This window comes from Tursiops truncatus, chromosome 2, assembly GCF_011762595.2.
Source record: "Tursiops truncatus isolate mTurTru1 chromosome 2, mTurTru1.mat.Y, whole genome shotgun sequence".
NCBI classification, from domain to species: domain Eukaryota; kingdom Metazoa; phylum Chordata; class Mammalia; order Artiodactyla; family Delphinidae; genus Tursiops; species Tursiops truncatus.
The window spans coordinates 167,644,648-167,669,246 of record NC_047035.1 but is presented as its reverse complement, the minus strand read 5'-3'; the positions used below and the strand labels follow the sequence as shown (position 1 = coordinate 167,669,246).

The following is a 24,599-nucleotide window of genomic DNA, read 5'->3' as shown; positions in this document are numbered from 1 at the left end:
ATGTAGAGAACAAATGTATGGATACCAAGCGGGGAAGGATGGGGTGGGATGAATTGGGAGATGGGGATTGACATATATACACTATTGATACTATGTATAAAATACATAACTAATGAGAACCTGCTGTAAAGCACAGGGAACTCTACTCAGTGCTCTGTGGTGACCTAAATGGGAAGGAAATCCAAAAAAGAGGGGATATACATATAGCTGATTCACTTTGCTGAACAGTAGAAACTAACACAACATTGTAAAGCAACTCTACTCCAATAAAATTTTTTTAAAAGACATCAAATAAAATATGTAACAATAAAATAAACTGAATTAAAATAAATGATGAGCATAAATAATTTATTGAGATATAAGGTAAAATGAAGATATCTGTAATTTCTACCAGTGACATAAATGCCAGGTATTGCTAATACTGCTGTGGCTCGTTGAATGAATGTGTAACAGGGTGAAATGTGATATTTCAGTTAGTGAAAATAAATATGTGATATCTTCCCACCCAAATCCACAGTCTGTGAATTCTACTTACAGACCCTTTGGGGCCTGAGGACCCCAGAGTAAGAACCCCATAGAGGAAGCACACACATAGGACCTTATTCTTGATATGCAGACAGTTTAGGACTCCTGGCTTTTCCCATTCTCCTATAGATGCCTAAAAAGTTGAGAACTGTTGCTTTTGTGGGTGGACCTCATTCATAAAGGTTTGTGAATACAGTGTACTTGTCAGATCTGTAAATCAGATCTTCAAATCAATTTGTGCCCCCCACTATGTAGTCAAGTCTGGACCAGAGCCTGGGACAGACACATGTCATTGGAGTTCCACTGATGCCCCGTCCTTACAAGCCCCTCCTTCACTCTGTGCTCCAGATCTTCTGGAACGGGCTTTCTCAACCTTAGCACTGTTGGCATTTGGGGATGGATACTTCCGTGTTGTGGGGCCTGGCCTGTGCGTTGAGAGATGTTTGGCAGCATCCCCGGCCTCTGTCCACTGACGGCAGTAGCATTATCCCTTAAGTCATGACAAAAATGTCTCCAAACACTGTCAAATATCCCCGGGAGGTAAAATCACCCCCAATTTGAGAACTATCCTCCAGAACACGGTTTCAGCTGTTAACCCAATAGTAGTAGCCACTCTCTGCTATGGCCATTGTCAGCTGCAGAGGAAGACAGTTCTACTGCACGTGTCAGAACGGCATCCCGTCCCCTTAGTGTCACATTAACCTCTTACTAATCATACAGAGCAACGTTCACACATTGAAGGGACTTCTCATTCCAGTCATGGAAAGAGAACCTTTTATTTTCTTAACCATTTTTAAATTGAAGTACAGTTAATTGACAGTATTGTGTTTCAGATTACAGCAAAGTGATTCAGTTATATATAAATATTTTTCAGATATTTTTCCATTATAGGTTATGATATTGAAATGTAGTTAAGATATATTATATCTTATATCTTAATATAAAGATATTGAAATATAGTTCCCTGTACTATATAGTAGGTCCTTGTTTAACTTACATAGTAGTGTACAGATGTTAATCCCAAGCTCCTGATCTGTCTCTCCCCCCATCCCTTTTGGTAACCATATGTTTGTTTTCTATGTCTGTGAGTCTTTCTGTTTTGTAAATATGTTCATTTGTTTCATTTTTTTAGATTCCACATATAAGTGACATCATAGGATATTTGCTTTCTCTGACTTAACTTCACTTACTATGATAATATCTACATCATCAATGTTGCTACAAATGGCATTATTTCATTTGTTTTTATGGCTGAGTAATAATTCCATTGTGTATATATATATCACACCTTCTTTATCCACTCATCTGTCGATGGACGTATAAGTTGCTTGCATGTCTTGGCTGTTGTGAATAGTGCTGCTATGAACACTGGGGTACATGTATCTTTTTGAATTAGAGTTTTGTCCAGATATATGACCAGGACTGGGATTGCAGGATCATATGGTAACTCTATTATTAGTTTTTTAAGGAATCTCCATACTGTTTTGCACAGTGCCTGCACCAATTTTCATTCCCACCAACAGTGTAGGAGGGTTCCCTTTTCTCCACACCCTCTCCAGCGCTTATTATTTGTAGACTTTTTGATGATGGACATTCTGACTGGTGTGAGGTGAGACCTTATTGTAGTTTTGATTTGCATTTCTCTAATAATTAACGATGTTGAGCATTTTCTCATGTGCCTGTTGGCCATCTGTATGTCTTCTTTGGAGAAATGTCTGTTTAAGGTCTTCTGCCCATTTTTTCATTGGGTTGTTTATTTTTTGGATATTGAGCTATATGAGCTGTTTGTATATTTGTAAATAAAGCTGTTATCAGTTGCATCATTTGAAGGTATTTTTGGCCAGTCCATAGATTGTCTTTTCATTTTGTTGATGGTTTCCTTTGCTGTACAAAAGGTCCCATTTGTTTATTTTTGTTTTTATTTCCATTACTCGAGACGGATCCAAAAAAATATTGCTACAATTTATGTGAAAGAGCGTTCTGCTTATGTTTTTCTCTAGGAGTTTTAGAGTGTTCAGTCTTACATTTAGGTCTTTAATCCATTTTGAGTTTATTTTGTATATGGTGTTAGATAATGTTCTAATTTTATTCTTTCACATTAAGCTGTCCAGTTTTCCCAGCACAACTTATTGAAAAGACTGTCTTTTCTGCATTGTATATTCTTGCCTCCTTTGTCAGAGATTAATTGACCATAAGTGCTTTGGTTTATTTCTGGGCTTGCTATCCTGTTCCATTGATCTATATTTCTGTTTTTGTGCCAGTACCATACTGTTTTATTTTAATTATTATTTATTTATTTATTTTACAGTAGGTCCTTGCTAGTTATCTGTCTTAAATATAGCAGTGTGTACATGTCAATCCTAAACTCCCAATCTGTCCTTCCCCGCTGGTAACCGTAAGTTCATTCTCTAAGTCTGTGAGTCTGCTTCTGTTTTGTAAATAAGTTCATTTGTATCATTTTGTTTTTTAGAGTCTGCATATGAGTAATATCATATGGTATTTGTCTTTGTCTGACTTACTTCACTTAGTACGATAATCTTCAGGTCCATCCATGTTGCTGCAAGTGGCATTATTTCATTCTTTTTAATGGCTGAGTAATACTCCATTGTATACACATACCACATCTTTATCCATTCCTGTCAATGGACATTTAGGTTGCTTCCATGCCTTGGCTACTGTAAATAGTGCTGCAGTGAACATTGGGGTGCATGTATCCTTTCAAACCATGTTTTTCTCTAGATATATGCCCAGGAGTGGGATTGCTGGATCATATGGTACCTCTGTTTTTAGTTTATTAAGGAACTTCCATACTGTTTTCCATAGTGGCTGTATCCATTTACATTCCTACCAGCAGTGTAGGAGGGTTCCCTTTTCTCCACACCCTCTCCAGCATTTGTTCTTTGTAGACTTTTTGATGATGGCCATTCTGACTGGTGTGAGGTGATATCTCATTATAGTTTTGATTTGCATTTCTCTAATAATTTGCGATGTTGAGCATCTTTTCATGTTCCTCTTGGCCATCTGTATGTCTTCTTTAAGTCTTTTGCCCATTTTTTGATTGGGTTATTTGTTTCTTGAATATCGAGTTGCAAGAGCTGTTTGTAAATTATGGAGACTAATTCCTTGTCAGTTGCATTGTTTGCAAATATTTTCTCCCATCCTGTGGGTTGTCTTTTCGTTTTCTTTGTGGTTTCCTTTGTTGTGCAAAAGCTTTTGAGTTTAATTAGGTCTCATTTGTTTATTTTTGTTTTTATTTCCATGACTCTGGGAGATGAATCGAAAAAGGTATTTATTTCTGCAATTTATGTCAAAGAGTGTTCTGCCTGTGTTTTCCTCTAAGAGTTTTATAGTATCCAGTCTTACATCTAGGTCTTTAAATTTTTTTAAAATTTTTTAAAAAATTTATTTATTTTTGGCTGTTTTGGGTCTTTGTTGCTGTGTGTGGGCTTTCTCTATTTGTGGCGAGTGGGGGCTACTCTTTGTTGCGGTGTGCGGGCTTCTCATTGTGGTGACTTCTCTTGTTGAGGAGCACAGGCTCTAGGCACGTGGACTTCAGTAGTTATGGCACATGGGCTCAGTAGTTGTGGCTCAGGGGCTCTAGAGCACAGGCTCAGTAGTTGTGGCACATGGGCTTAGTTGCTCTGAGGCATATGGGATCTTCCTGGACCAGGGCTCGAACCTGTGTCCCCTGCATTGGCAGGTGGATTCTTAACCACTGTGCCACCAGGGAAGCCCACATTTAGTTCTTTAATCCCTTTTTGAGTTTATTTTTGTATATGGGGTTAAGGAATGTTCTAATTTCATTGTTTTACATGTAGCTGTCCAGTTTTTCCAGCACCATTTATTGAAGAGACTGTCTTTTCTCCACTGAATAGTCTTGCCTCCTTTGTTGTAGATAAATTGACCATAAGTGTGTGGGTTTGTTTCTGGGCTTTCTATCCTGCTCCATTTATTTCTATTTCTGTTTTTGTGCCAGTACCATATGGGTTTGATGACTGTAGCCTTGTAGTGTAGTCTGAAGTCAGGGAGCATGATCCTCCAGCTCCATTCTTTTTCCTCGTTTGTTTTTGCTATTCAGGGTCTTCTGTGTTTTCATACAAGTTAAAAAATTTTTTGTTCTAGTTCTGTGAAAAATGCCATTGGTAATTTGATAGGGATTGCATTGAATCCATACATTGCCTTGGGTAGTATGGTCATTTTAGCAATATTGAGTCTTCCAATCCAAGAATACAGTATATCTTTCCATCTCTTGGTGTTATCTTCAATTTCTTTCATCAGTGTCCTGTATTTTTCAGAGTACAGGTCTCTTGCCTCCTCAGGTAGGTTTATTCCTAGATATCTTCTTATTTTTGATGCAGTGGTTGCATTTGATGGATTGTTAATTTCTCTTTCTGATAGTTCATTGTTAGTGTGTAGAAATGCAGTAGATTTCTGTATATTAATTTTGTGTCCATTCATGAGCTGTAGTAGCTTTCCGGTAGTGTCTTTGGGATTTTCTATGTATAGTGTCATGTCATCTGCAGACAGTGACAGTTTTACTTCTTTTCTGATTTAGATTCTTCTTACTACTTTTCCTTCTCTGATTCCTTGGCTAGGACTTCCAAAACTATGTTGAATAAAAGTGGCAAGAGTGGCACCCTTGTCTTGTTCCTGATCTTAGAGGAAATGCTTTCAGCTTTTCACTGTTGAGTGTGATGTTAGCTGTGGGTTTGTCATAAATGGCCTTTATTATGTTGAGGTAGGTTTCCTCTATGCCCACTTTCTGGAGAGTTTTTATCATAAATGGATGTTGAATTTTATCAAAGGCTTTTTCTGCATCTGTTGAAATGGTCATACAGTTTTTATTCTTTAATTTGTTAATCTAGTGCATCACACTGATATGCAGATATTGAAAAATCCTTGCATTCCTGGGATAAATCCCACTTGATCATGGTGTATGATCTTTTTAATGTGCTGTTGGATTCTGTTTGCTGGCATTTTGTTGAGGATTTTTGCATCTATATTCATCAGAGATATTGGCCTGTAGTTTTCTTTTTATGTGACATCTTTGTCTGGTTTTGGTATCAGGGTGATGGTGGTCTCATAGAATGAGTCTGGAAGTGTTCCTTCCTCTGCAATTTTTTGGAATAGCTTCAGAAGGATAGGTGTTAAATCTTCTCTGAGTTTGTTAGAATTCACCTGTGAAGCCATCTGGTCCTGGACTTTTGTTTGTTGGGAGTTTTAAATTCACAGTTTCAATTTCAGTACTTGTGATTGGTGTGTTCATATTCTCTATTCTTTCCTGGTTCCATCTTGGGAGATTGTACCTTTCTAAGAATTTTTCCATTCCTTTTCGGTTGTCCATTTTATTGGCATATAGTTGCTCATAGTAGCATCTTAGGATCCTTTGTATTTCTGTGGTCCAAATTGTAACTTCTTTTTCTGATACTGATTTGGGCCCTCTCCCTTTATTTCTTGGTGGGTCTGGCTAAAGGCTTATCAGTTTTGTTTATTTTTTCAAGGAACCAACTTTTGGTTTCATTGATCTTTTCTATCTTCTTAGTCTCCATTTATTTCTTCTCTGATCTTTATGATTTCTTTCTACTAACTCTGGGTTTTGTTTGTTCTTTCTCTAGTTGCTTTAAGTGTAAGGTTAGGTTGTTTCTTTGAGATTTTTCTTGTTTCTTGAGGTAATCTTATATTGCTATAAAATTCCCTCTTAGAACTGCTTTTGCTGCATCCCATAGGTTTTGGATCATCATGTTTTCGTGTTCATTTGTCTCTAGGTGTTTTTTTATTTCCTCTTTGATTTCTTCGGTGATCCATTGGTTGTTTAGTAGCATATTGTTTAGCCTCCACGTGTTTGTATTTTTTGGCAGTTTTTTTTTCTTGTAGTTGATTTCTAGCCTCATAGCATTGTGGTTGGAAAAGAATCTTGATATGATTTCAATTTTTAAAAATTTACTGAGGCTTGCTTTGTGGCCCAGCATGTGATCTATCTTGGAGAATGTTCCATTTTCTCTTGAAAAGAACACATATTCTGTTGCTTTCAGATGGAACACTCTATAAATATCAATTATGTCCATTTGGTCTAATGTGTCATTTAAGCATGTGTTTCCTTATGGATTTTCTGTTGGGATGACCTGTGCATTGATGTAAGTGGGGTGTTAAGGTCCCGCCTACGATTGTGTTACTGTCAGTTTCTCCTATTGTGTCTGTTAACATTTGTCTTATATGCTGAGGTGCTCCTATATTGGGTGCATATACATTTAAAACTGTTGTATCATCTTCTTGGATTGAGCCCTTGGTCCTTGTCTATTGTAACAGCCTTTATTTTAAAGTCCATTTTTTCTGATATGAGAGTATTGCTATTCAGGCTTTCTTTTAATTTCCATTTTCATGGAATACCTTTTTCCATCCCCTCACTTTCAGTCTGTGTGTGTTCCTAGATCTGAAGTGGATCTGTTTTACACAGCATATATATGGGTCTTGTTTTTGTTTCTATTCAGCCAGTCTGTGACTTTCAGTTGGAACATTTAATCCATTTACATTTGAGGTAATTATCAAAACGTAAATCTTATTGCCATTTTGTTAATCGTTTGGGATTTGCTTTTCTACGTCTTTTTATCCCTTCTTTTGTTCTTTTCTCTTCTGAAATGATGACTATCTTTAGTATTATGTTTGGATTCTTTTTCTTTTCTGTGTGTATATCTATTATGGATTTTTGTTTTGTGATTACCATGGGGTTTTGGTATAGCAGTCATGTATACATGATTATTTTAAGCTGCTGATCTCTCAGTTTGAAATGCACTGTAAATACCCTGCATTTGTACTCTCCTTCCCTCATTATTAACTGGTTTTGTTATCATATTTTATATCTAATTGTTTTGTGCATCCCTTAACTGCTTCTTGTGGATACAGATGATGTTACTACTTTTTTTGGATTCAGGAGAAACATTTATTTGCTGAGGCAGCCTAGTTGTAAAAATAATATATAAAGTACTTAACTACTTGATAAGAAGCTAACTTTTACATTAGAAATTTAAAGTAGTAATGATTTTACAGTATGCTCGGAACATCAGTAATAATTATAAATGATATTCAAACTACATCATCTACACTGGATATACATTTTCTCTAAAAATTGGTACAGCAATTTTCAGCTTGGACAGCTCTTAAAAATAAGTTGGATAATCATTTGCCTCTATAATGTAAAGTAGCACTAAAAGACCACCCTTATCTTTTCCCCAAAGATCTCCCCTGTTTAACAGTCAGTTACCTGGAATTCTAACACTAACGATTTAGTCTTGTTGAAATAGATTGCTAGGCCCAAGATGGAGTCACTCCTGCTCAGGGTGATGCGTCAGTGAACGAAAACTTAGGTATCTTTTGCATCCCTGTAAATACTCCTCCACTTGGCCAGAAATGCAGTATATCCACTCAGCCAGTCACCAAACACCAAGCCAACAATGGGCTCTGTACTTATCTGCTATTCCTTCTTACCCTAATCAAGGCCTCAGCCAACATGTTTTCTATGCTTTCTATTTCTGTTTTTCTCTGCCTTGTTCTTTATTCTTTTTTTTAACATCTTTATTGGAGTATAATTGCCTTACAATGGTGTGTTAGTTTCACCTTTATAACAAAGTGAATCAGCTCTACATATACATATATGTCCATATCTCCTCCCTCTTGCGTCTCCCTCCCACCCTCCCTATGCCACCCCTCTAGGTGGTCACAAAGCACAGAGCTGATCTCCCTGTGCTATGCGGCTGCTTCCCACTAGCTATATTACATTTTGTAGTATATATATGTCCATGCCACTCTACTTTGTCCCAGCTTACCCTTCCCCTTCCCTGTGTCCGCAAGTCCATTCTCTACATCTACGTCTTTATTCCTGTCTTGCCTCTATGTTCTTCAGAACCGTTTTTTTTTAGATTCCATATATGTGTTAGCATATGGCATTTGCTTTTCTCTTTCTGACTTACTTCACTCTGTATGACAGACTCTAGGTCCATCCACTTCACTACAAATAACTCAATTTCATTTCTTTTTATGGCTGAGTAATATTCCATTGTATATATGTGCCACATCTTCTTTATCCATTCATCTGTTGATGGTCACTTAGGTTGCTTCCAATACGTCCTGGCTATTGTAACTAAAGCTGCAATGAACATTTTGGTACATGACTCTTTTTGAATTATGGTTTTCTCAGGGTATATGTCCAGCAGTGGGATTGCTGGGGCGTATGGTAGTTCTATTTTTAGTTTATTAAGGAACCTCCATACTGTTCTCCATAGTGGCTGTATCAATTTACATTCCCACCAACAGTGCAAGAGGGTTCCCTTTTCTCCACACCCTCTCCAGCATTTATTGTTTGTAGATTTTTTGATGATGGCCATTCTGACTGGTGTGAGGTGATACCTCATTGTAGTTTTGATTTGCATTTCTCTAATTATTGGTGATGTTGAGCATTCTTTCATGTGTTTGTTGGCCATTTGTATGTCTTTTTTGCAGAAATGTCTATTGAGGTCTTCAGCCCATTTTTGGATTGGGTTGTGTATTTTGTTCATATTGAGCTGCATGAGCTGCTTGTTAATTTTGGAGATTAATCCTTTGTCAGTTGCTTCATTTGCAAATATTTTCTCTGATTCTGAGGGTTGTCTTTTTGTCTTGTTTATGTTTTCCTTTGCTGTGCAAGTTTCATTAGGTCCCATTTCTTAATTTTTGTTTTTATTTCCATTTCTCTAGGAGGTGGGTCAAAAATGTTCTTGCTGTGATTTATGTCAAACAGTATTCTGTTTGACATAAACAGAAACAGTGTTCTGCCTATGTTTTCCTCCAAGAGTTTTATAGTGTCTGGCCTTACATTTAGGTCTTTAATCCATTTTGAGTTTATTTTTGTGTATGGTGTTAGGGAGTGTTGTAATTTCCTTCTTTTATATGTAGCTGTTCAGTTTTCCGAGCACCACTTTTCTCCATTGTATATTCTCGCCTCCTTTATCAAAAATAAGGTGACCATATGTGTGTGGGTTTATATCTCGGCTTTCTGTCCTGTTCCATTGATCTATATTTCTGTTTTTGTGCCAGTACCATACTGTCTTGATTACTGTAGCTTTGTAGTATAGTCTGAAGTCCAGGAGCCTGATTCCTCCAGCTCCAGTTTTCTTTCTCAAGATTGCTTTGGCTATTTGGGGTCTTTTATGTTTCCATACAAATTGTGAAATATTTTGTTCTAGTTCTGTTGAAAAATGCCATTGGTAGATTGATAGGGATTGCATTGAATCTGTAGATTGCTTTAGGTAGTATAGTCATTTTCACAATGTTGATTCTTTCAATCCAAGAACAGAGTATATCTCTCCCTTTGTTTGTATCATCTTTAATTTCTTTCATCAGTCTTATAGTGTTCTGCATACAAGTCTTTTGTCTCCCTAGGTAGGTTTATTCCTAGGTATTTTATTCTTTTTGTTGCAATGGTAAATGGGAATGTTTCCTTAATTTCCCTTTCAGACTTTTCATCATTAGTGTATAGGAATGCAAGAGATTTCTGTGCATGAATATTATATCCTGCTACTTTACCAAATTCATTGATTAGCTCTAATAGTTTTCTGGTAGCATCTTTAGGATTCTCTGTGTATAGTATCATGTCATCTGCAAACAGTGACAGCTTTACTTCTTCTTTTCTGATTTGGATTCCTTTTATTTCTTTTTCTTCTCTGATTGCTGTGGCTAAAACTTCCAAAACTATGTTGAATAATAGTGGTGAGAGTGGGCAACCTTGTCTTGTTCCTGATCTTAGTGGAAATGGTTTCAGTTTTTCACCATTGAGAACGATGTTGGCTGTGGGTCTGTCTTATATGGCCTTTATTATGTTGAGGTAATTTCCCTCTATGCCTACTTTCTGGAGGGTTTTTATCATAAATCGGTGTTGAATTTTGTCAAAAGCTTTTTCTGCATCTATTGAGTTGATCATATGGTTTTTCTCCTTCAATTTGTTAATATGGTGTATCACATTGATTGATTTGCATATATTGAAGAATCCTTGCATTCCTGGGATAAACCCCACTCGATCATGGTGTATGATCCTTTTAATGTGCTGTTGCATTCTGTTTGCTAGTATTTTGTTGAGGATTTTTGCCTCTGTGTTCATCAGTGATATTGGCCTGTAGTTTTGTTTCTTTATGACATACTTGTCTGGTTTTGCTCTCAGGGAGATGGTGCCCTCGTAGAATGAGTTTGGGAGTGTTCCTCCCTCTGCTATATTTTGGAAGAGTTTGAGAAGGATAGGTGTTAGCTCTTCTCTAAATGTTTGATAGAATTCTCCTGTGAAGCCATCTGGTCCTGGGCTTTTGTTTGTTGGAAGATTTTTAATCACAGTCTCAATTTCAGTACTTGTGATTGGTCTGTTTATATTTTCTGCTTCTTCCTGGTTCAGTCTCGGAAGGTTGTGCTTTTCTAAGAATTTGTTCATTTCTTCCAGGTTGTCCGTTTTATTGGCATAGAGTTGCTTGTAGTAGTCTCTTAGGATGCTTTGTATTTCTGCAGTGTCAGTTGTTACTTCTCCTTTTTCATTTCTAATTCTATTGATTTGAGTCTTCTTTTTTGCTTGATGAGTCTGGCTAATGGTTTATCAAATTTGTTTATCTTCTCAAAGAACCAGCTTTTAGTTTTACTGATCTTTGGTACTGTTTCCTTCATTTATTTTTCATTTATTTCTGATCTGATCTTTACGATTTCTTTCCTTCTGCTAACTTTGGGTTTTTTTGTTCTCTCTCTCTTATTGCTTTAGGTGAAAGATTAGGTTGTTTATTTGAGATGCTTCTTGTTTCTTGAGGTAGTATTGTATTGCTATAAACTTCCTGCTTAGAACTGCTTTTGGCATCCCATAGGTTTTGGGTTGTGGTGTTTTCATTGTCATTTGTTTCTAGGTATTTTTTGATTTCCTCTTTGATTTCTTCAGTGATCTCTTGGTTATTAAGTACTGTATTCTTTAGCCTCCACGTGTTTGTATTTTGTAAGATTTTTTCTTGTAATTGATATCTAGTCTCATAGTGTTGTGGTCAGAAAGGATACTTGATACGGTTTCAGTTTTGTTAAATTTACCAAGGCTTGATTCATGACCCAAGATATGATCTGTCCTGGATAATCTTCCATGAGCACTTGAGAAGAAAGTTTATTCTGTTGTTTTTGGATGGAATGTCCTATAAATATTAATTAAGTCCATCTTGTTTAATGTATCATTTAAAGCTTGTGTTTCCTTCTTATTTTCATTTTGGATGATCTGTCCATTGGTGAAAGTGGGGTGTTAAAGTCCCCTACTATGATTGTGTTACCGTCAATTTCCCCTTTTATGGCTGTTAGCATTATGTTTTGAGGTGCTCCTATGTTGGGTGCATAAATGTTTACAATTGTTATATCTTCTTCTTGGATTGATCCCTTGATCATTATGTAGTGTCCTTCCTTGTCTCTTGTAACATTCTTTATTTTAAAGTCTATATTATCGGATATGAGTAAAGTTACTCCAGATTTTTTTGATTTCCATTTGCATGGAATATCTTTTTCTGTCCCCTCACTTTCAGTCTGTATGTGTCCCTAGGTCTGAAGTGGGTCTCTTGTAGACAGCCTTTGTATGGGTCTTGTTTTTGTATCCATTCAGCATGTCTGTGTCTTTTGGTTGGAGCATTTAATCCATTTACATTTATGATAATTATTAATATGTATGCTCGTATTACTATTTTCTTAATTGTTTTGGGTTTGTTATTGTAGGTCTTTTCCTTATCTTGTGTTTCCTGCCTAGAGAAGTTCCTTTAGCATTTGTTTTAAAGCTGGTTTGGTGGTGCTGAATTCTCTTAGCGTTTGCTTGTCAGTAAAGGTTTTAATTTCTCCGTCGAATCTGAATGAGATCCTTGCTGGGTAGAGTAATCTTGGTTGTAGGTTCTTCCCTTTCATCACTTTAAATATGTCCTGCCACTGCCTTCTGGCTTGCAGAGTTTCTGCTGAAAGATCAGCTGTTAACCTTATGGGAATTCCCTTGTATGTTATTTGTTCCTTTTCCCTTGCTGCTTTTAATATTTTTTCTTTGTAATTAATTTTTAAGAGTTTGATATGTGTCTTGGCCTGTTTCTCCTTAGATTTATCCTGTATGGGACTCTCTGCACTTCCTGGACTTGATTAACTATTTCTTTTCCCATAGTAGGGAAGTTTTCAACTATAATCTCTTCAAATATTTTCTCAGTCCCTTTCTTTTTCTCTTCTTCTGGGACCCCTATAATTTGAATGTTGGTGTGTTTAATGTTGTCTCAGAGGTCTCTGAGACTGTCCTCAATTCTTTTCATTCTTTTTTCTTTATTCTTTTCTACAGTAGGTATTTCCACTATTTTATGCTCCAGGTCATTTATCCGTTCTTCTTCCTCAGTTATTCTGCTATTGATTCCTTCTAGAGAATTTTTTTTTTTTTTTTTTTTTGCGGTACGCGGGTTTGTCACTGCTGTGGCCTCTCCTGTTGCGGAGTACAGGCTTCGGACGCGCAGGCTCAACGGCCATGGCTCACGGGCATGTGGGATTTTCCCGGGCCGGGGCATGAACCTGTGTCCCCTGCATCGGCAGGCGGACTCTCAACCACTGCACCACCAGGGAAGCCCTAGAGAATTTTTAATTTCGTTTATTGTGTTGTTTATCATTGGTTGCTCTTTAGTTCTTCTAGGTCCTTGTTAAATGTTTCTTGTATTTTCTCCATTTTATTTCCAAGATTTTGGTCATCTTTACTATCACTCTGAATTCTTTTTCAGGTAGACTGCCTATTTCCTCTTCATTTGTTTTGTCTGGTGGGTTTTTACCTTGCTCCTTCCTTCATCTGCTGTGTATTTCTTTGTCTTCTCATTTTGCTTAACTTACTGTGTTTGGGGTCTCCTTTTCACAGGCTGCAGGTTCGTAGATCCCGTTGTTTTTGGTGTCTGCCCCCAGTGGCTAAGGTTGGTTCAGTGGGTTGTGTAGGCTTCCTGGTGGAGGGGACTAGTGCCTGTGTTCTGGTGGATGAGGCTGGATCTTGTCTTTCTGGTGGGCAAGACCGTGTCTGATGGTGTGTTTGAGGGTGTCTGTGACCTTATTATGATTTTAGGCAGCCTGTCTCCTAATGGGTGGGGTTGTTTTCCTGTCTTGCTAGTTGTTTAGCATAGCATGTCCAGCACTATAGTTTGCTCATCGTTGAGTGGATCTGGGTCTTAGCGTTGAGATGGAGATTTCCGGGAGAGCTTTCATTGTTTGATATTATGTGGAACCAGGAGGTCTCTGGTGGACCAATGTCCTGAACTCAGCTCTCCCACCTCAGAGGCACAGGGCTGACACCCAGCTGGAGCACCAAGACACTGTCAGCCACACGGCTCAGAAGAAAAGGGAGGAAAAAAGAAAGAAAGAAAAAATAAAATAAGGTTATTGAAATAAAAAATAACTAGTAAAAATTTTAAAAAAGTAATAAAAAAGAAAAGAAAGAAAGAAGAGAGCAATGAAACCAAAAAACAAATGCACCAATGCCAACAAGCACTAAAAACTATACTGAAAAACTGACAGAACCCTAGGACAAATAGTAAAAGCAAAGCTATTCAGACAAAATCATACAAAGAAGTATACACACTCACAAAAAGAGAAAAAGGAAATATATATATATAACTATATATGGGAAAAAAAGGAAGAGAGTAACCAAAAATCAACAAATCTACCAATGATAACACCCTAAATACTAAACTAAGATAAACATAAAACCAGAAACAAGTTAGACGTTTGGAGAAAGCAAAACCCAAGTCTACAGTAGCTCCCAAAGTCCACTGCCTCAATTTTGGGATGATTCGCTGTCTTTTCAGGTATTCCACAGATGCAGGTACATCAAGTTGATTGTGGAGATTTAATCCGCTGTTCCTGAGGCCTCTGGGAGAGCTTTCCCTTTCTCTTCTTTGTTCGCACAGCTCCCAAGGCTCAGCTTTGGAGTTGGCCCCACCTCTGCGTGTAGGTCGCCGGAGGGCGTCTGTTCCCCACCCAGACAGGATGGGGTTAAAGGAGCAGCTGATTAGGGGGCTCTGGCTCACTCAGGCTGGGGGGAGGGAGGGTTACCGAATTAGGGGGCGAGCCTGTGGTGGCAGAGGCCAGCGTGATGTTGCACCAGCCTGAGGTGCACCATGTATTCTCCCGGGGAAGTTGTCACAGTGGCGGGCTGCACAGGCTCCCGGGAGGCAGGTGTGGATAGTGACCTGTGCTCGCACACAGGCTTCTTGGTGGCGGCAGCAGCAGCCTTAGCGTTTCATGCCCTTCTCTGTTTTCCGCGCTGATAGCTGTGGCTCGCGCCCGTCTCTGGAGCTCGTTTAGTCCGTGCTCTGAATCCCTTCTCCTCACACACCCCGAAACAATGGTCTCTTGCCTCTTAGGCAGGTCCAGACTCTTTCCTGGACTCCCTCCCAGCTAGCTCTGGCGCACTAGCCCCCTGCAGGCTGTGTTCACGCCGCCAACCCCAGTCCTCTCCCTGGGATCCAACTGAAGTCCGAGCCTCAGCTCCCAGCCCCAACCTGCCTCGGCGGGTGAGCAGACAAGCCTCTCGGGCTGGTGAGTGCTGGTCGGCACCGATCCTCTGTGCGGGAATCTCTCCGCTTTGCCCTCCGCACCCCTGTGGCTGCGCTCTCCTCCGTGGCTCCAAAGCTTCCCCCCTCCGCCACCCCCGTCCCTGCCAGTGAAGGGTCTTCCTTGTGTGTGGAAACCTTTCCTCCTTCACAGCTCCCTCCCACTGGTGCAGGTCCCGTCCCTATTCTTTTGTCTCTGTTTATCCTTTTTTCTTTTGCGCTACCCAGGTACGTGGGGAGTTCTTGCCTTTTGGGAGGTCTGAGGTCTTCTGCCAGCATTCAGTAGGTGTTCTGTAGGAGCTGTTCCACATGTAGCTGTATTTCTGATGTATTTGTGGGGAGGAAGGTGATCTCCATGTCTTACTCCTCCACCAATCTTGAAGGTCCCCTGATGTTACCAGTTTCGTCTTTTAACTTCCCTATTAGTTTACGTGTTGGTGAGTTCCTACCTTTACTGTATATTAGCCTTTACTGGTGAGCCTTTCCATTTCATAATTTTCTTGTTTCTAGATGTGGCCTTTTTTTCCCACCTAAAGAAGTTGCTTTAGTATTTGTTGTAAAGGTTGTTTGGTGGTGCTGAACTCTTTTAGCTTTTGCTTATCTGTAAAGCTTCTGATGTCTCTATCAAATCTGAATGAGAGTCTTGCTGGGTAGAGTATTCTTGGTTGTAGGTGTTTTCCTTTCATCATTTTAAATATGTCCTGCCACTCCCTTCTGGCCTGCAGAGTTTCTGCTGAAAAAGCAGCTGATAACTTTATTGGAATTCCCTTGTATGTTTCGCTTTTAATACTTTCTCTTTGTCTTTAATTTTTGTCAATTTGATTACTGTGTGCCTGTGTGTGTTCCTCTTTGGGTTAATCCTGTATGGCAGGGGTCCCCAACCCCCAGGCTGCAGACCAGTATCGGTCCGCAGCCTGTTAGGAACCGGGCCACACGGCAGGAGGTGAGCAGCAGGGGAGTGAGCGGAGCTTCATCTGCTGCTCCCCATCGCTCTCATTACTGCCTGACCATCCCCCACCCTCCCAACCCCATCCGTGGAAAAATTGTCTTCCTCGAAACTGATTCCTGGTGCCAAAAAGGTTGGGAACCGCTGTTGTATGGGACTGTCTGCATCTCCTGGACTTGGGTGACTGTTTCCTTTCCCAGGCTAGGGAAGTTTTCAGCTAGTATCTCTTCAAATATTTTCTCAGGCCCTTTCTCTCTCTCTTCTCCTTCTGGGACCCCTCTAATGTGAATATTAGTGCACTTAATGTCATCCCAGAGGTCTCTTAAACTGACCTCATTTGTTTCATTCTTTTTTCTTTGTTCTGTGGCAGTGATTTCCACTACTCTTTCAGCTCACTGATCCATCTTTCTGCCTCACTTATTCTACTGTTGATTCCTTCTAGCATTCCATTTCAGTTATTATATTCTTCAAGTCTGGTTTTTGTTTATATTTTCTAACTCTTTTAAAAACTTCTGACTTCTTGCTCTGTGCATCCATTCTTCTCCCGAGTTCTTGGATCATCTTTATGATCATTACTCTGAACTCTTTCTCAGGTAGATCACCTATGTCCACATTACTTAGTTCTTCTGTGGTTTTATGTTGTTCCTTCATCTGAAACATATTCCTCTGCTACCTCATTTTGTCTAAATCTCTATTTGTATTTTATGTATGTGGTGGGTTAGTTATGTTTCTCGACCTTGGCAAAGTGGCCTTCTGTAGGGGATGTCCTACGTGTCCCCTCTTGTTACCCAAGGGCCAGGGGCCAGCTGGTCCCAGGGTAGGGTCTGGCCTGTGTTTGCGGACTCCATTCCGTAGGCTTCAGGACTGTAATTTCCTTGCTTCTGGTGTCTGTCCCCTGGTGGGTGAGGCTGCTCTAGAGGCTTGTGCAGGCTTCCTGGTGTGAGGGGCTGGCGCCTGCCCACTGGGGGATGGAGCTGCATCCTGGCCCTCTTGTGGGCAGGGCTGCAGCTAGGGGCATGTCTAGAAGTGGCTGTGGTCTCAGGAAGTCTTTAGGCAGCCTTTCTACTGCTGGGTGGGGCTGTGTTCCTGCCCAGTTAGTTGTTTGGCATGAGGTGTCCCAGCACTGGAGCCTACAGGTTGTCGGGTGGGCCCAGGTCTTGGTGCTGATGACCCAAGCAAGGTATCATCCTACAGGAGAGCGCATGCACGTGAATACTCCCCAGTATGTCTGCCACCAGCTTTTATGTCCCCAGAGAGAGCCATAGCCACCCCCTTCCTCCCCTGGAGACCCTCCAAGACCAGCAGGTATGTCTGGTCCAGGCTCCTATGAAGTTACTGCTTTTGCTTTTGGTCCCACTGAGTGTGACATTTTTGTACACCTTTAACAGTGAAACCTCTGTTTCCCCCAGTCCTGTGGAGCTCCTGAAATTAAGCCCCACTGGTCTTCAAAGCCAAATGCTCTGGGGGCTCCTCTTCCCAGTACCAGACCCCCAGGCTGGGGAGCTGACATGAAGCTCAGAACTCTCACTCCTGTGGGGGAGCCTCTGCACTATATTATTCTCCAGTTTGTGGGTCACCCACCTGGGGGGTATGGGATTTGATTATATCACCAATGCTGTTTTATTGTGGTTTCTCCTTAATGTCTTCAGTTGTAGAAGATTGTTTTTTTTTCCGGTAGGTTCCAGTCTTTTTAATGATGGTTGTTTAGCAGTCAGTTGTGATTTTGGTGTGTTCGTGAGAGGAGGTGAACCCAAGGTCCTTCTACTCTGCCATCTTGGTCTAATCCCACTGTTGTCTTTTTAGTCTCTATTTCATTTATTCTGCTCCAATCTTTGTTATTTCCTTCCTTCTACTAACTTTGGGCTTCATTTTTTTTCTTTTTCTAGTTCCTTGAGGTGTCAAATTAGGTTTATTCATGATCTTTCTTGTTTCATCATGTAGGCATTTATCACTATGAACTTCCCTCTTACAACAGATTCTATTGCATGCCATAAGTTATGGTATATATTATTTCTTTTTTTATATTTATTTATTATTTTATTTATTTTGGCTATGCCGGGTCTTAGTTGCAGCACTCAGGATCTTCGTTGCGGCATGCGGGCTTCTTAGTTGCGGCATGCATGCGGGATCAAGTTCCCCAACCAGGGATTGAACCCAGGCCCCCTGCATTGGGAGTGCGGAGTCTTACCCACTGGACCACCAGGGAAGTCCCTGGTATGCATTACTCCTTGCTTTCTCTTTTGACTCCTTGGTTGTTCAGGAGCATATTTATTCTCCATATATGTGTGAAATTTTCAGTTTTCTTCTGTAATTGATTTCTATTTTTATACCATTGTAGTCAGAAAAGCTGCTTGACAAGATTTCAGTCTTCTAATTTATTAAGACTTGTTTTGTGACCGAACATATTACCTGTCCTGGAGAATGTTTCCTGTACATTTGAGAGGAATCTTATGTTCTGTTGCTTTCAGATGGAATGTTCTGTAAATGTTAAACTACATGTTAGACCAGATTGACTTAAGCCCAGTGTTTCCTTATTTTTCTGTCTGTATGATCTCTTCATTGTGGATGGGGGAGTACTGAAATCCCCTAATATTACTGTATTGCTCCCTATTTCTCCCGTCTGTTAATATTTGCTTTAAATATTTAGATGTTCCTATGTTAGGTGCATAAATATTTACAAATGTTATATCCTCTTGATGAATTGATTCTTTATCATTATATAATGACATTTGTTTCTTAAGGTATAAATACAGCTACTCCAGCTTGCTTTTGTTTTCCATTTGTGTGGAATATCTTTTTCCATACCTTGACTTTTAGTCTCTATGCATCCTTAAAGCTGAAGTGAGTCTCTTACATTTTATATTTTATTCATTTATTTGCCCATGCTGCTCGGCTTGCTTGATCTTAGTTCCCCAACCAGGGATCAAACCCAGGCCCTGGCAGTGAAAGTGCTGAGTCCTAACCACTGGACCATCAAGGAATTCCCCTGAAGTGAATCTCTTTTAGGCAGCATATAGATGGGTCATTTTTTATATCCATTCAGCCAGTCTGTCTTTTAATTGGAAACTTTAGTCCATTTACATTTAATGTAATTACTTATAGGTATGTACTTATTGCCATTTTGTTAATTTCTTTCTGGTTGTCTTGTAATCCCTCTGTTCCTTTCTTCTCTTGCTCTCTTTACTGTCTGATGATTTTCTGTAGTGGTATGCTTAGTCTTTTCTCTTTATATTTTGTGTATCTACTATAGGTTTTTTTTTGTAGTTAGCAAAGCAAAACTACTCATTTTATATAAATGAGATATACATAAAACAACTTACAACAGTCCATTTTAAGTTGATAACTTATTTTCCAATGCTTTTGATGTCACAGATACATCTTTTATGTATCCATTAACAAATTATATAGTTATATTTTTACTACTTTTCATCTTCCTACTGGCTTAATAAGTGCTTAACCACCCACTGCCTTTATGAAATTATTCTGAATTTTACTGTATACTTACCTTTACCAGTGAGATTCATAATTTCATATGTTTTCTTATTACTAATTATCACGTTTTCTTTTCAGCTTGAATAACTCCCTCTTAACGTTTCTTGTAAGGCTGGTCCAGTGGTGATGAACTTCTTTTGCTTTTGCTTGTCTAGAAAACTCTCTCTTTCTCCTTCAGTTCTGAAGGACAGTTTTCCTGGGTAGAGTATTGTCAGTTGGCAGTTTTTTTCTTTTAGCTCTTTATATATCACGCCACACCCTCTGGGCTGTGAAATTTCTGCTGAAAAATCTGCTCATAGTCCTGTAGGATTCCCTTGTCTATAACAAATTGTATTTTTCTTGTTGCTTTTAAGATTCTCTCCTTGTCTTTTAACTTTTGATACTTGAATTGCAATGTATCTTCCTTTGGGTTCATCTTATTTAATAGTCTCTGGGCTTCCTGGATCTGGATCTAGGTTAGGGAAGTTTTCAGCCATTATTTCGTCAAATGAGTTTTCTGCCCCTTTCTTCCTCTTCTGGAATCCCTTTGCTTGATGTTGTTTCATAAGCTGCCTTCATTCACTCTTTTCATTCATTTTTCTTTTTGCTGTTCTGATTGGATGAGTTCCATTGCCCTGGCTTTGAGTTCAGTGATCCTTTTTTTCTGCTTCATCTCGTCTTCTGAACGACCTCTATTGTATAATTTTTCAGATCAGTTATTATATTCTTCAGCTCTGTCACTTTTATTTGGTACTTCCTTATATTTTCAATCTCTGTTGAAATTCTCATTCATGGTTGTTCTCCTGAGATCAGCAAGCATCTTTATCACCATCTTTTGAGCTCTTTATCAGAAAAATTACTTACCTCCATTTCATTAAGGCCTTTGTCTGGGGTTTTATCTTGTTCTTTCCATTGGAAAATATTCCTCTGTTTCTTCATTTTCCTTGACTCTGTGTTGGCGTATATACATTAGATAAAACAACTACCTCTCCCAGTCTTGAAGGAGTGGCTTTGTGTAGGAGATGAATCTTATTGTTCAACTCTGCCCTAGCTCTTGGTTGTCTCTCAAACCTTCGTGATTGTCCAAGAAGCCTACTTTATTCTTAACTGGTAGTTGAGTGTGTTCTGACCTGCCAGGGGGAGGATTTCGGTCAGCCCTTAGATTCAGGCTGATTGGAAACCAGACCCACAGGCAGCAGCGTTTATAGCTTTCAAATACATCTCTTTCAGGAGAAGACTGGGAGATGGGCATTTCTGTCTGCTCCTTCTGCTTTTGAACCCTATGATGATAGCCAGTTAAGAACTATTTCTTTGTTTGACACCATCCTGATGAACCCATGAAGACAAGCCCCATTGGCCACAAGAGCCACACCATCAAAGGATGTGCTCTCTGGGTGGCGGACACAAAAGCTAGGGTGTCAGGTATACACCTAAGCCCCTTTCTTGGAGACACCGCGACCTGGAGTGGGCAGAGGGAAAGCACAATGGTGGCACCTGCTGGCCATCGTCTTTGGAGAGCATTGCAGTTGGCCTTTAGTTGTGTGTTCAGCTAGAAGTCTGCTCCTCAGGCCAAAGCTTTAAGATAAACAAATTGGGTGCTTTTCAGCTGGCCGCCTCTGCACTGGGCTGTGGTGGTGGGTAGCCAGATGCGTCTGTGTGAGCCCTTTAGGAACTGTTTTTCAGCTCACCCATAGCCTCTGGATCTCATGTACCCAAGCCCTGGTGGCTTTCAAACTTGGAAATTTCAGGGCTCACCTCTCAGGTGCAGGTCTTGAAAGTTAGGGTGCCTGATGTGGGGTTGAACCCCTTTGCTCATCGGGGATGAGCTCCGAGTTATCAGTTCCCTCTTGATAGCAGGTTGTTGCATTAGGTTTATGATGAGATTGTCTCAGCTTCTCCTACCTCCTACGATGTGGGTTTTTTCTCTGTTGCCTCATATGTAGAAGTCAGCTAGTTTTGGGGTTTCTTTCAGGGGAAGAAGTTCTGTATGTAGCTGTAGATTCGGTGTGTCCATGGCAGGAGGTGAGCTCAGGATCCTCTTAGGTCACCGTCGTGAACTGGGACCCTATTTCTTTATTTTTTTGATGAGAATCATCGTGACAGGTGTGATATCGCATTATGGTTTTTGATTTGTATTTTCCTGATTATTAGTGATATTAGTGATGATTAGCACCTTTTCATATATCTGTTGGCCATTTGTATATCTACTTTGGAGAAATACCTGTTGAGGTCCTTTGCCTGAGAGGGGCTGGAGGGAGCTCACAGACCACTGCAGGGTCCACAGCCAGGACTGATGTCTGTCGACATCAATACATGGGTGGGCAAGGCTCCTCTGGGTCCCTTGGTAGACCCCACAGTTCTCTCAAAGTCACTTTCGTTCATGGATAAATGCCAACTTTTTGTTGGTGGACAGGGGCGTGAGGGATATTTTATATGGCCATGATGCTAATGTCATTCCTCAACCTTCTTATTACAGTGTTAGCTGTAATACACACACACACACGCTCACGTGGGAGTACATATATCAGATGAAGTCCCAGAATGACTAGATCAAAGGGTATATGCAGTTTTCATTTTGATACAGTCAAATTTCTCTTTATCAAAGTTTACACTCTACCCCGCAGTATATGCGCATGCCTATTTCCCCAAATCCTAACTCTGATTTTACCAAAGAGTAAAATCAAAATTTGATTTTGTGAAAAGAAAAAAAAGTCATTGTGGATCTACTTTGCAATTATTAAGAGTAGGCCTAAGCTTTTCCTCCATTTAAGAGAGATTTACATTCCCCTGCCTGTGGACTCTCCATATTCCCTGTGCATTTTTCTATTTGGGGTTTTGGTCATTTGCTGATTGGGTCACTGGAGCTCTGTCCTTTTGGATAGGGGTGACAAATAGTTAGACTATCTTTTATTTTCTGTTAGAAACCAAGGTGGCTTAGGTAAGAAACAAAAAACTCAATTTTTCAAAAGAGACAGTCACTTCCATCCCATCTCGTGATGACTAGAAAAGGTTCCAGAATCCGGGTATTTGCACCTCAGTGCAGGCAAAGCCCTTTCGTGGAAAGATGCTAAAGGCCCTCTGTGGATCCTGTTTCCCTTCCAGCTGGCTGATCCTCAAGCTTTGGCTTTACTGGAAAATGATTTGGACCCAGATTACAACCTAATAGGCAAAATTGCTAACTGAAAGCAGAAGGTGAAGAGTGACCTGCCCCAACAGGGAATCAACAGTATACAAACGGATAAGCATGTAGGAAGATAAACCATGGAGCATATTTTTTAATTTAATTTTTATTTTACATAGGAGTATAGTTGATTTACAGTTTTGTTAGTTTCAGGTATACAGCATAGTGGTTTTTATATATAGTAGTGTGTATAGGTTAATCCCAAACTCCTAGTTTATCCCTGCCCCCCCACTACCTTTCCCCTTTGGTAACCGTAAGTTTGTTTTCAAAGTCCCTGAGTCTATTTGTTTTCTAAATAAGTTCATTTGTATCATTTTTTTAGATTCCACTTATAGTGATAGCTTGTGATACTTGTTTTTCTCTGTGAGACTTACTTCACTTAGGATGATAATCTGTAGGTCCACCCATATTGCTGCATTAAATGGGCATTATTTCATTCTTTTTATGGCTGAGTAATACCACATCTTCTTTATCCATTCCTCTGTCGATGGACATTTAGGTTCTTGGCTGTTGTAAACAGTGCTGCCAGGAACATTGGGGTGCATGGATCTTATCGAGTTACGATTCTCTCCAGGTAGATGCCCAGAAGTGGGGTTGCTGGGTCATATGGTAGCTCTAGTTTTAGTTTTTTAAGGAACCTCCATACTGTTCATAGTGGCTGCACCAAGTTACATTCCCATGAACAGTGTAGGAGGGTTCCCTTTTCTGCACATCCTCTCCAGCATTTACTGCTTGTAGACTTTTTGATGATGGCCATTCTGAGTGGTGATACCTCACTGTAGTTTTGCTTTTCATTTCTCTAATAATTAGTGATGTTGAGCATCTTTTCATGTGCTTTTTGGCCATCTGTATGTCTTCTTTGGAGAAATGTCTATTTAGATCTTCTGCCCATTTTTGATTGGGCTGTTTTTTTTGATATTGAGCTACATGAGCTGTTTGTATATTTTGGAGATTAATCCCTTGTTGGTCACTTAGTTTGCAAATATATTTTCCCATTCTGTGGGTTGTCTTTTTGTTTTGTTTATGGCTTCCTTTGCTGTGCAAAAGGTTTTAAGTTTAATTAGGTCCCATTTTTTTACTTTTGTTTTTATTTTCATTACTCTAGGAGGTGGATGCAAAAAGATACTGCTGCAGTTTATGTCAAAGAGTGTTCTGCCTATGTTTTCCTCCAGTATCCAGTAAGTATCCAGTCTTACATTTAAGTCTTTAATCCATCTTGAGTTTATTTTTGTATGTGGTGTTAGATTTACATGTAGTTGTCCAGCTTTCCCAGCACCACTTATTGAAGAGACTTTTCTCCAGAACACTCCCAAACTCATTCTACTAGGCCACCATCATCACCCTGATACCAAAACTAGACAAAGATACCACAAAAAAAGAAAATTATAGACCAATATCACAGATGAACATAGATACAAAAATCTCCAGCACAATAATAGCAAACCAAATCCAACAACACATTAAAAGGATCAGACACCATGATCAGGTGGGATTATCCCAGGGAGGCAAGGAGTTTTCAGTATCTGCAAATCATTGTGATACACATTAACAAATTGAAGAATAAAAATATGATCATCTCAATAGATGGAGAAAAAGCTTTTGATAAAATGCAACACCCATTTATGATAAAAACTCTCCAGAAAGTGGTGAAAAACTGAAATCATTTCCTTTAAGATCAGGAACAAAACAAGAATGTCCACTCTCACCACTATTATTCAACATAGTCTTGGAAGTCCTAATCTAGGCAATCAGAGAAGAAAAAGGAATCCAAATTGGAAAAGAAGTAAAATTGTCACTGTTTGCAGATGACATGATACTATACACAGAAAATCCTAAAGATGCTACCAGAAAACTACTAGAGCTCGTCAATAATTCAGTAAAGTTGCAGGATACAAAA

At 39.5% G+C, this 24,599-nt stretch overlaps 1 pseudogene; it reads left to right on the top strand.

Annotated features, from left to right (window-relative positions):
• LOC117310590 (coiled-coil domain-containing protein 3-like) overlaps window positions 1-24,599 on the top strand; it is a 66,400-nt pseudogene that overhangs the window by 30,679 nt on the left and 11,122 nt on the right.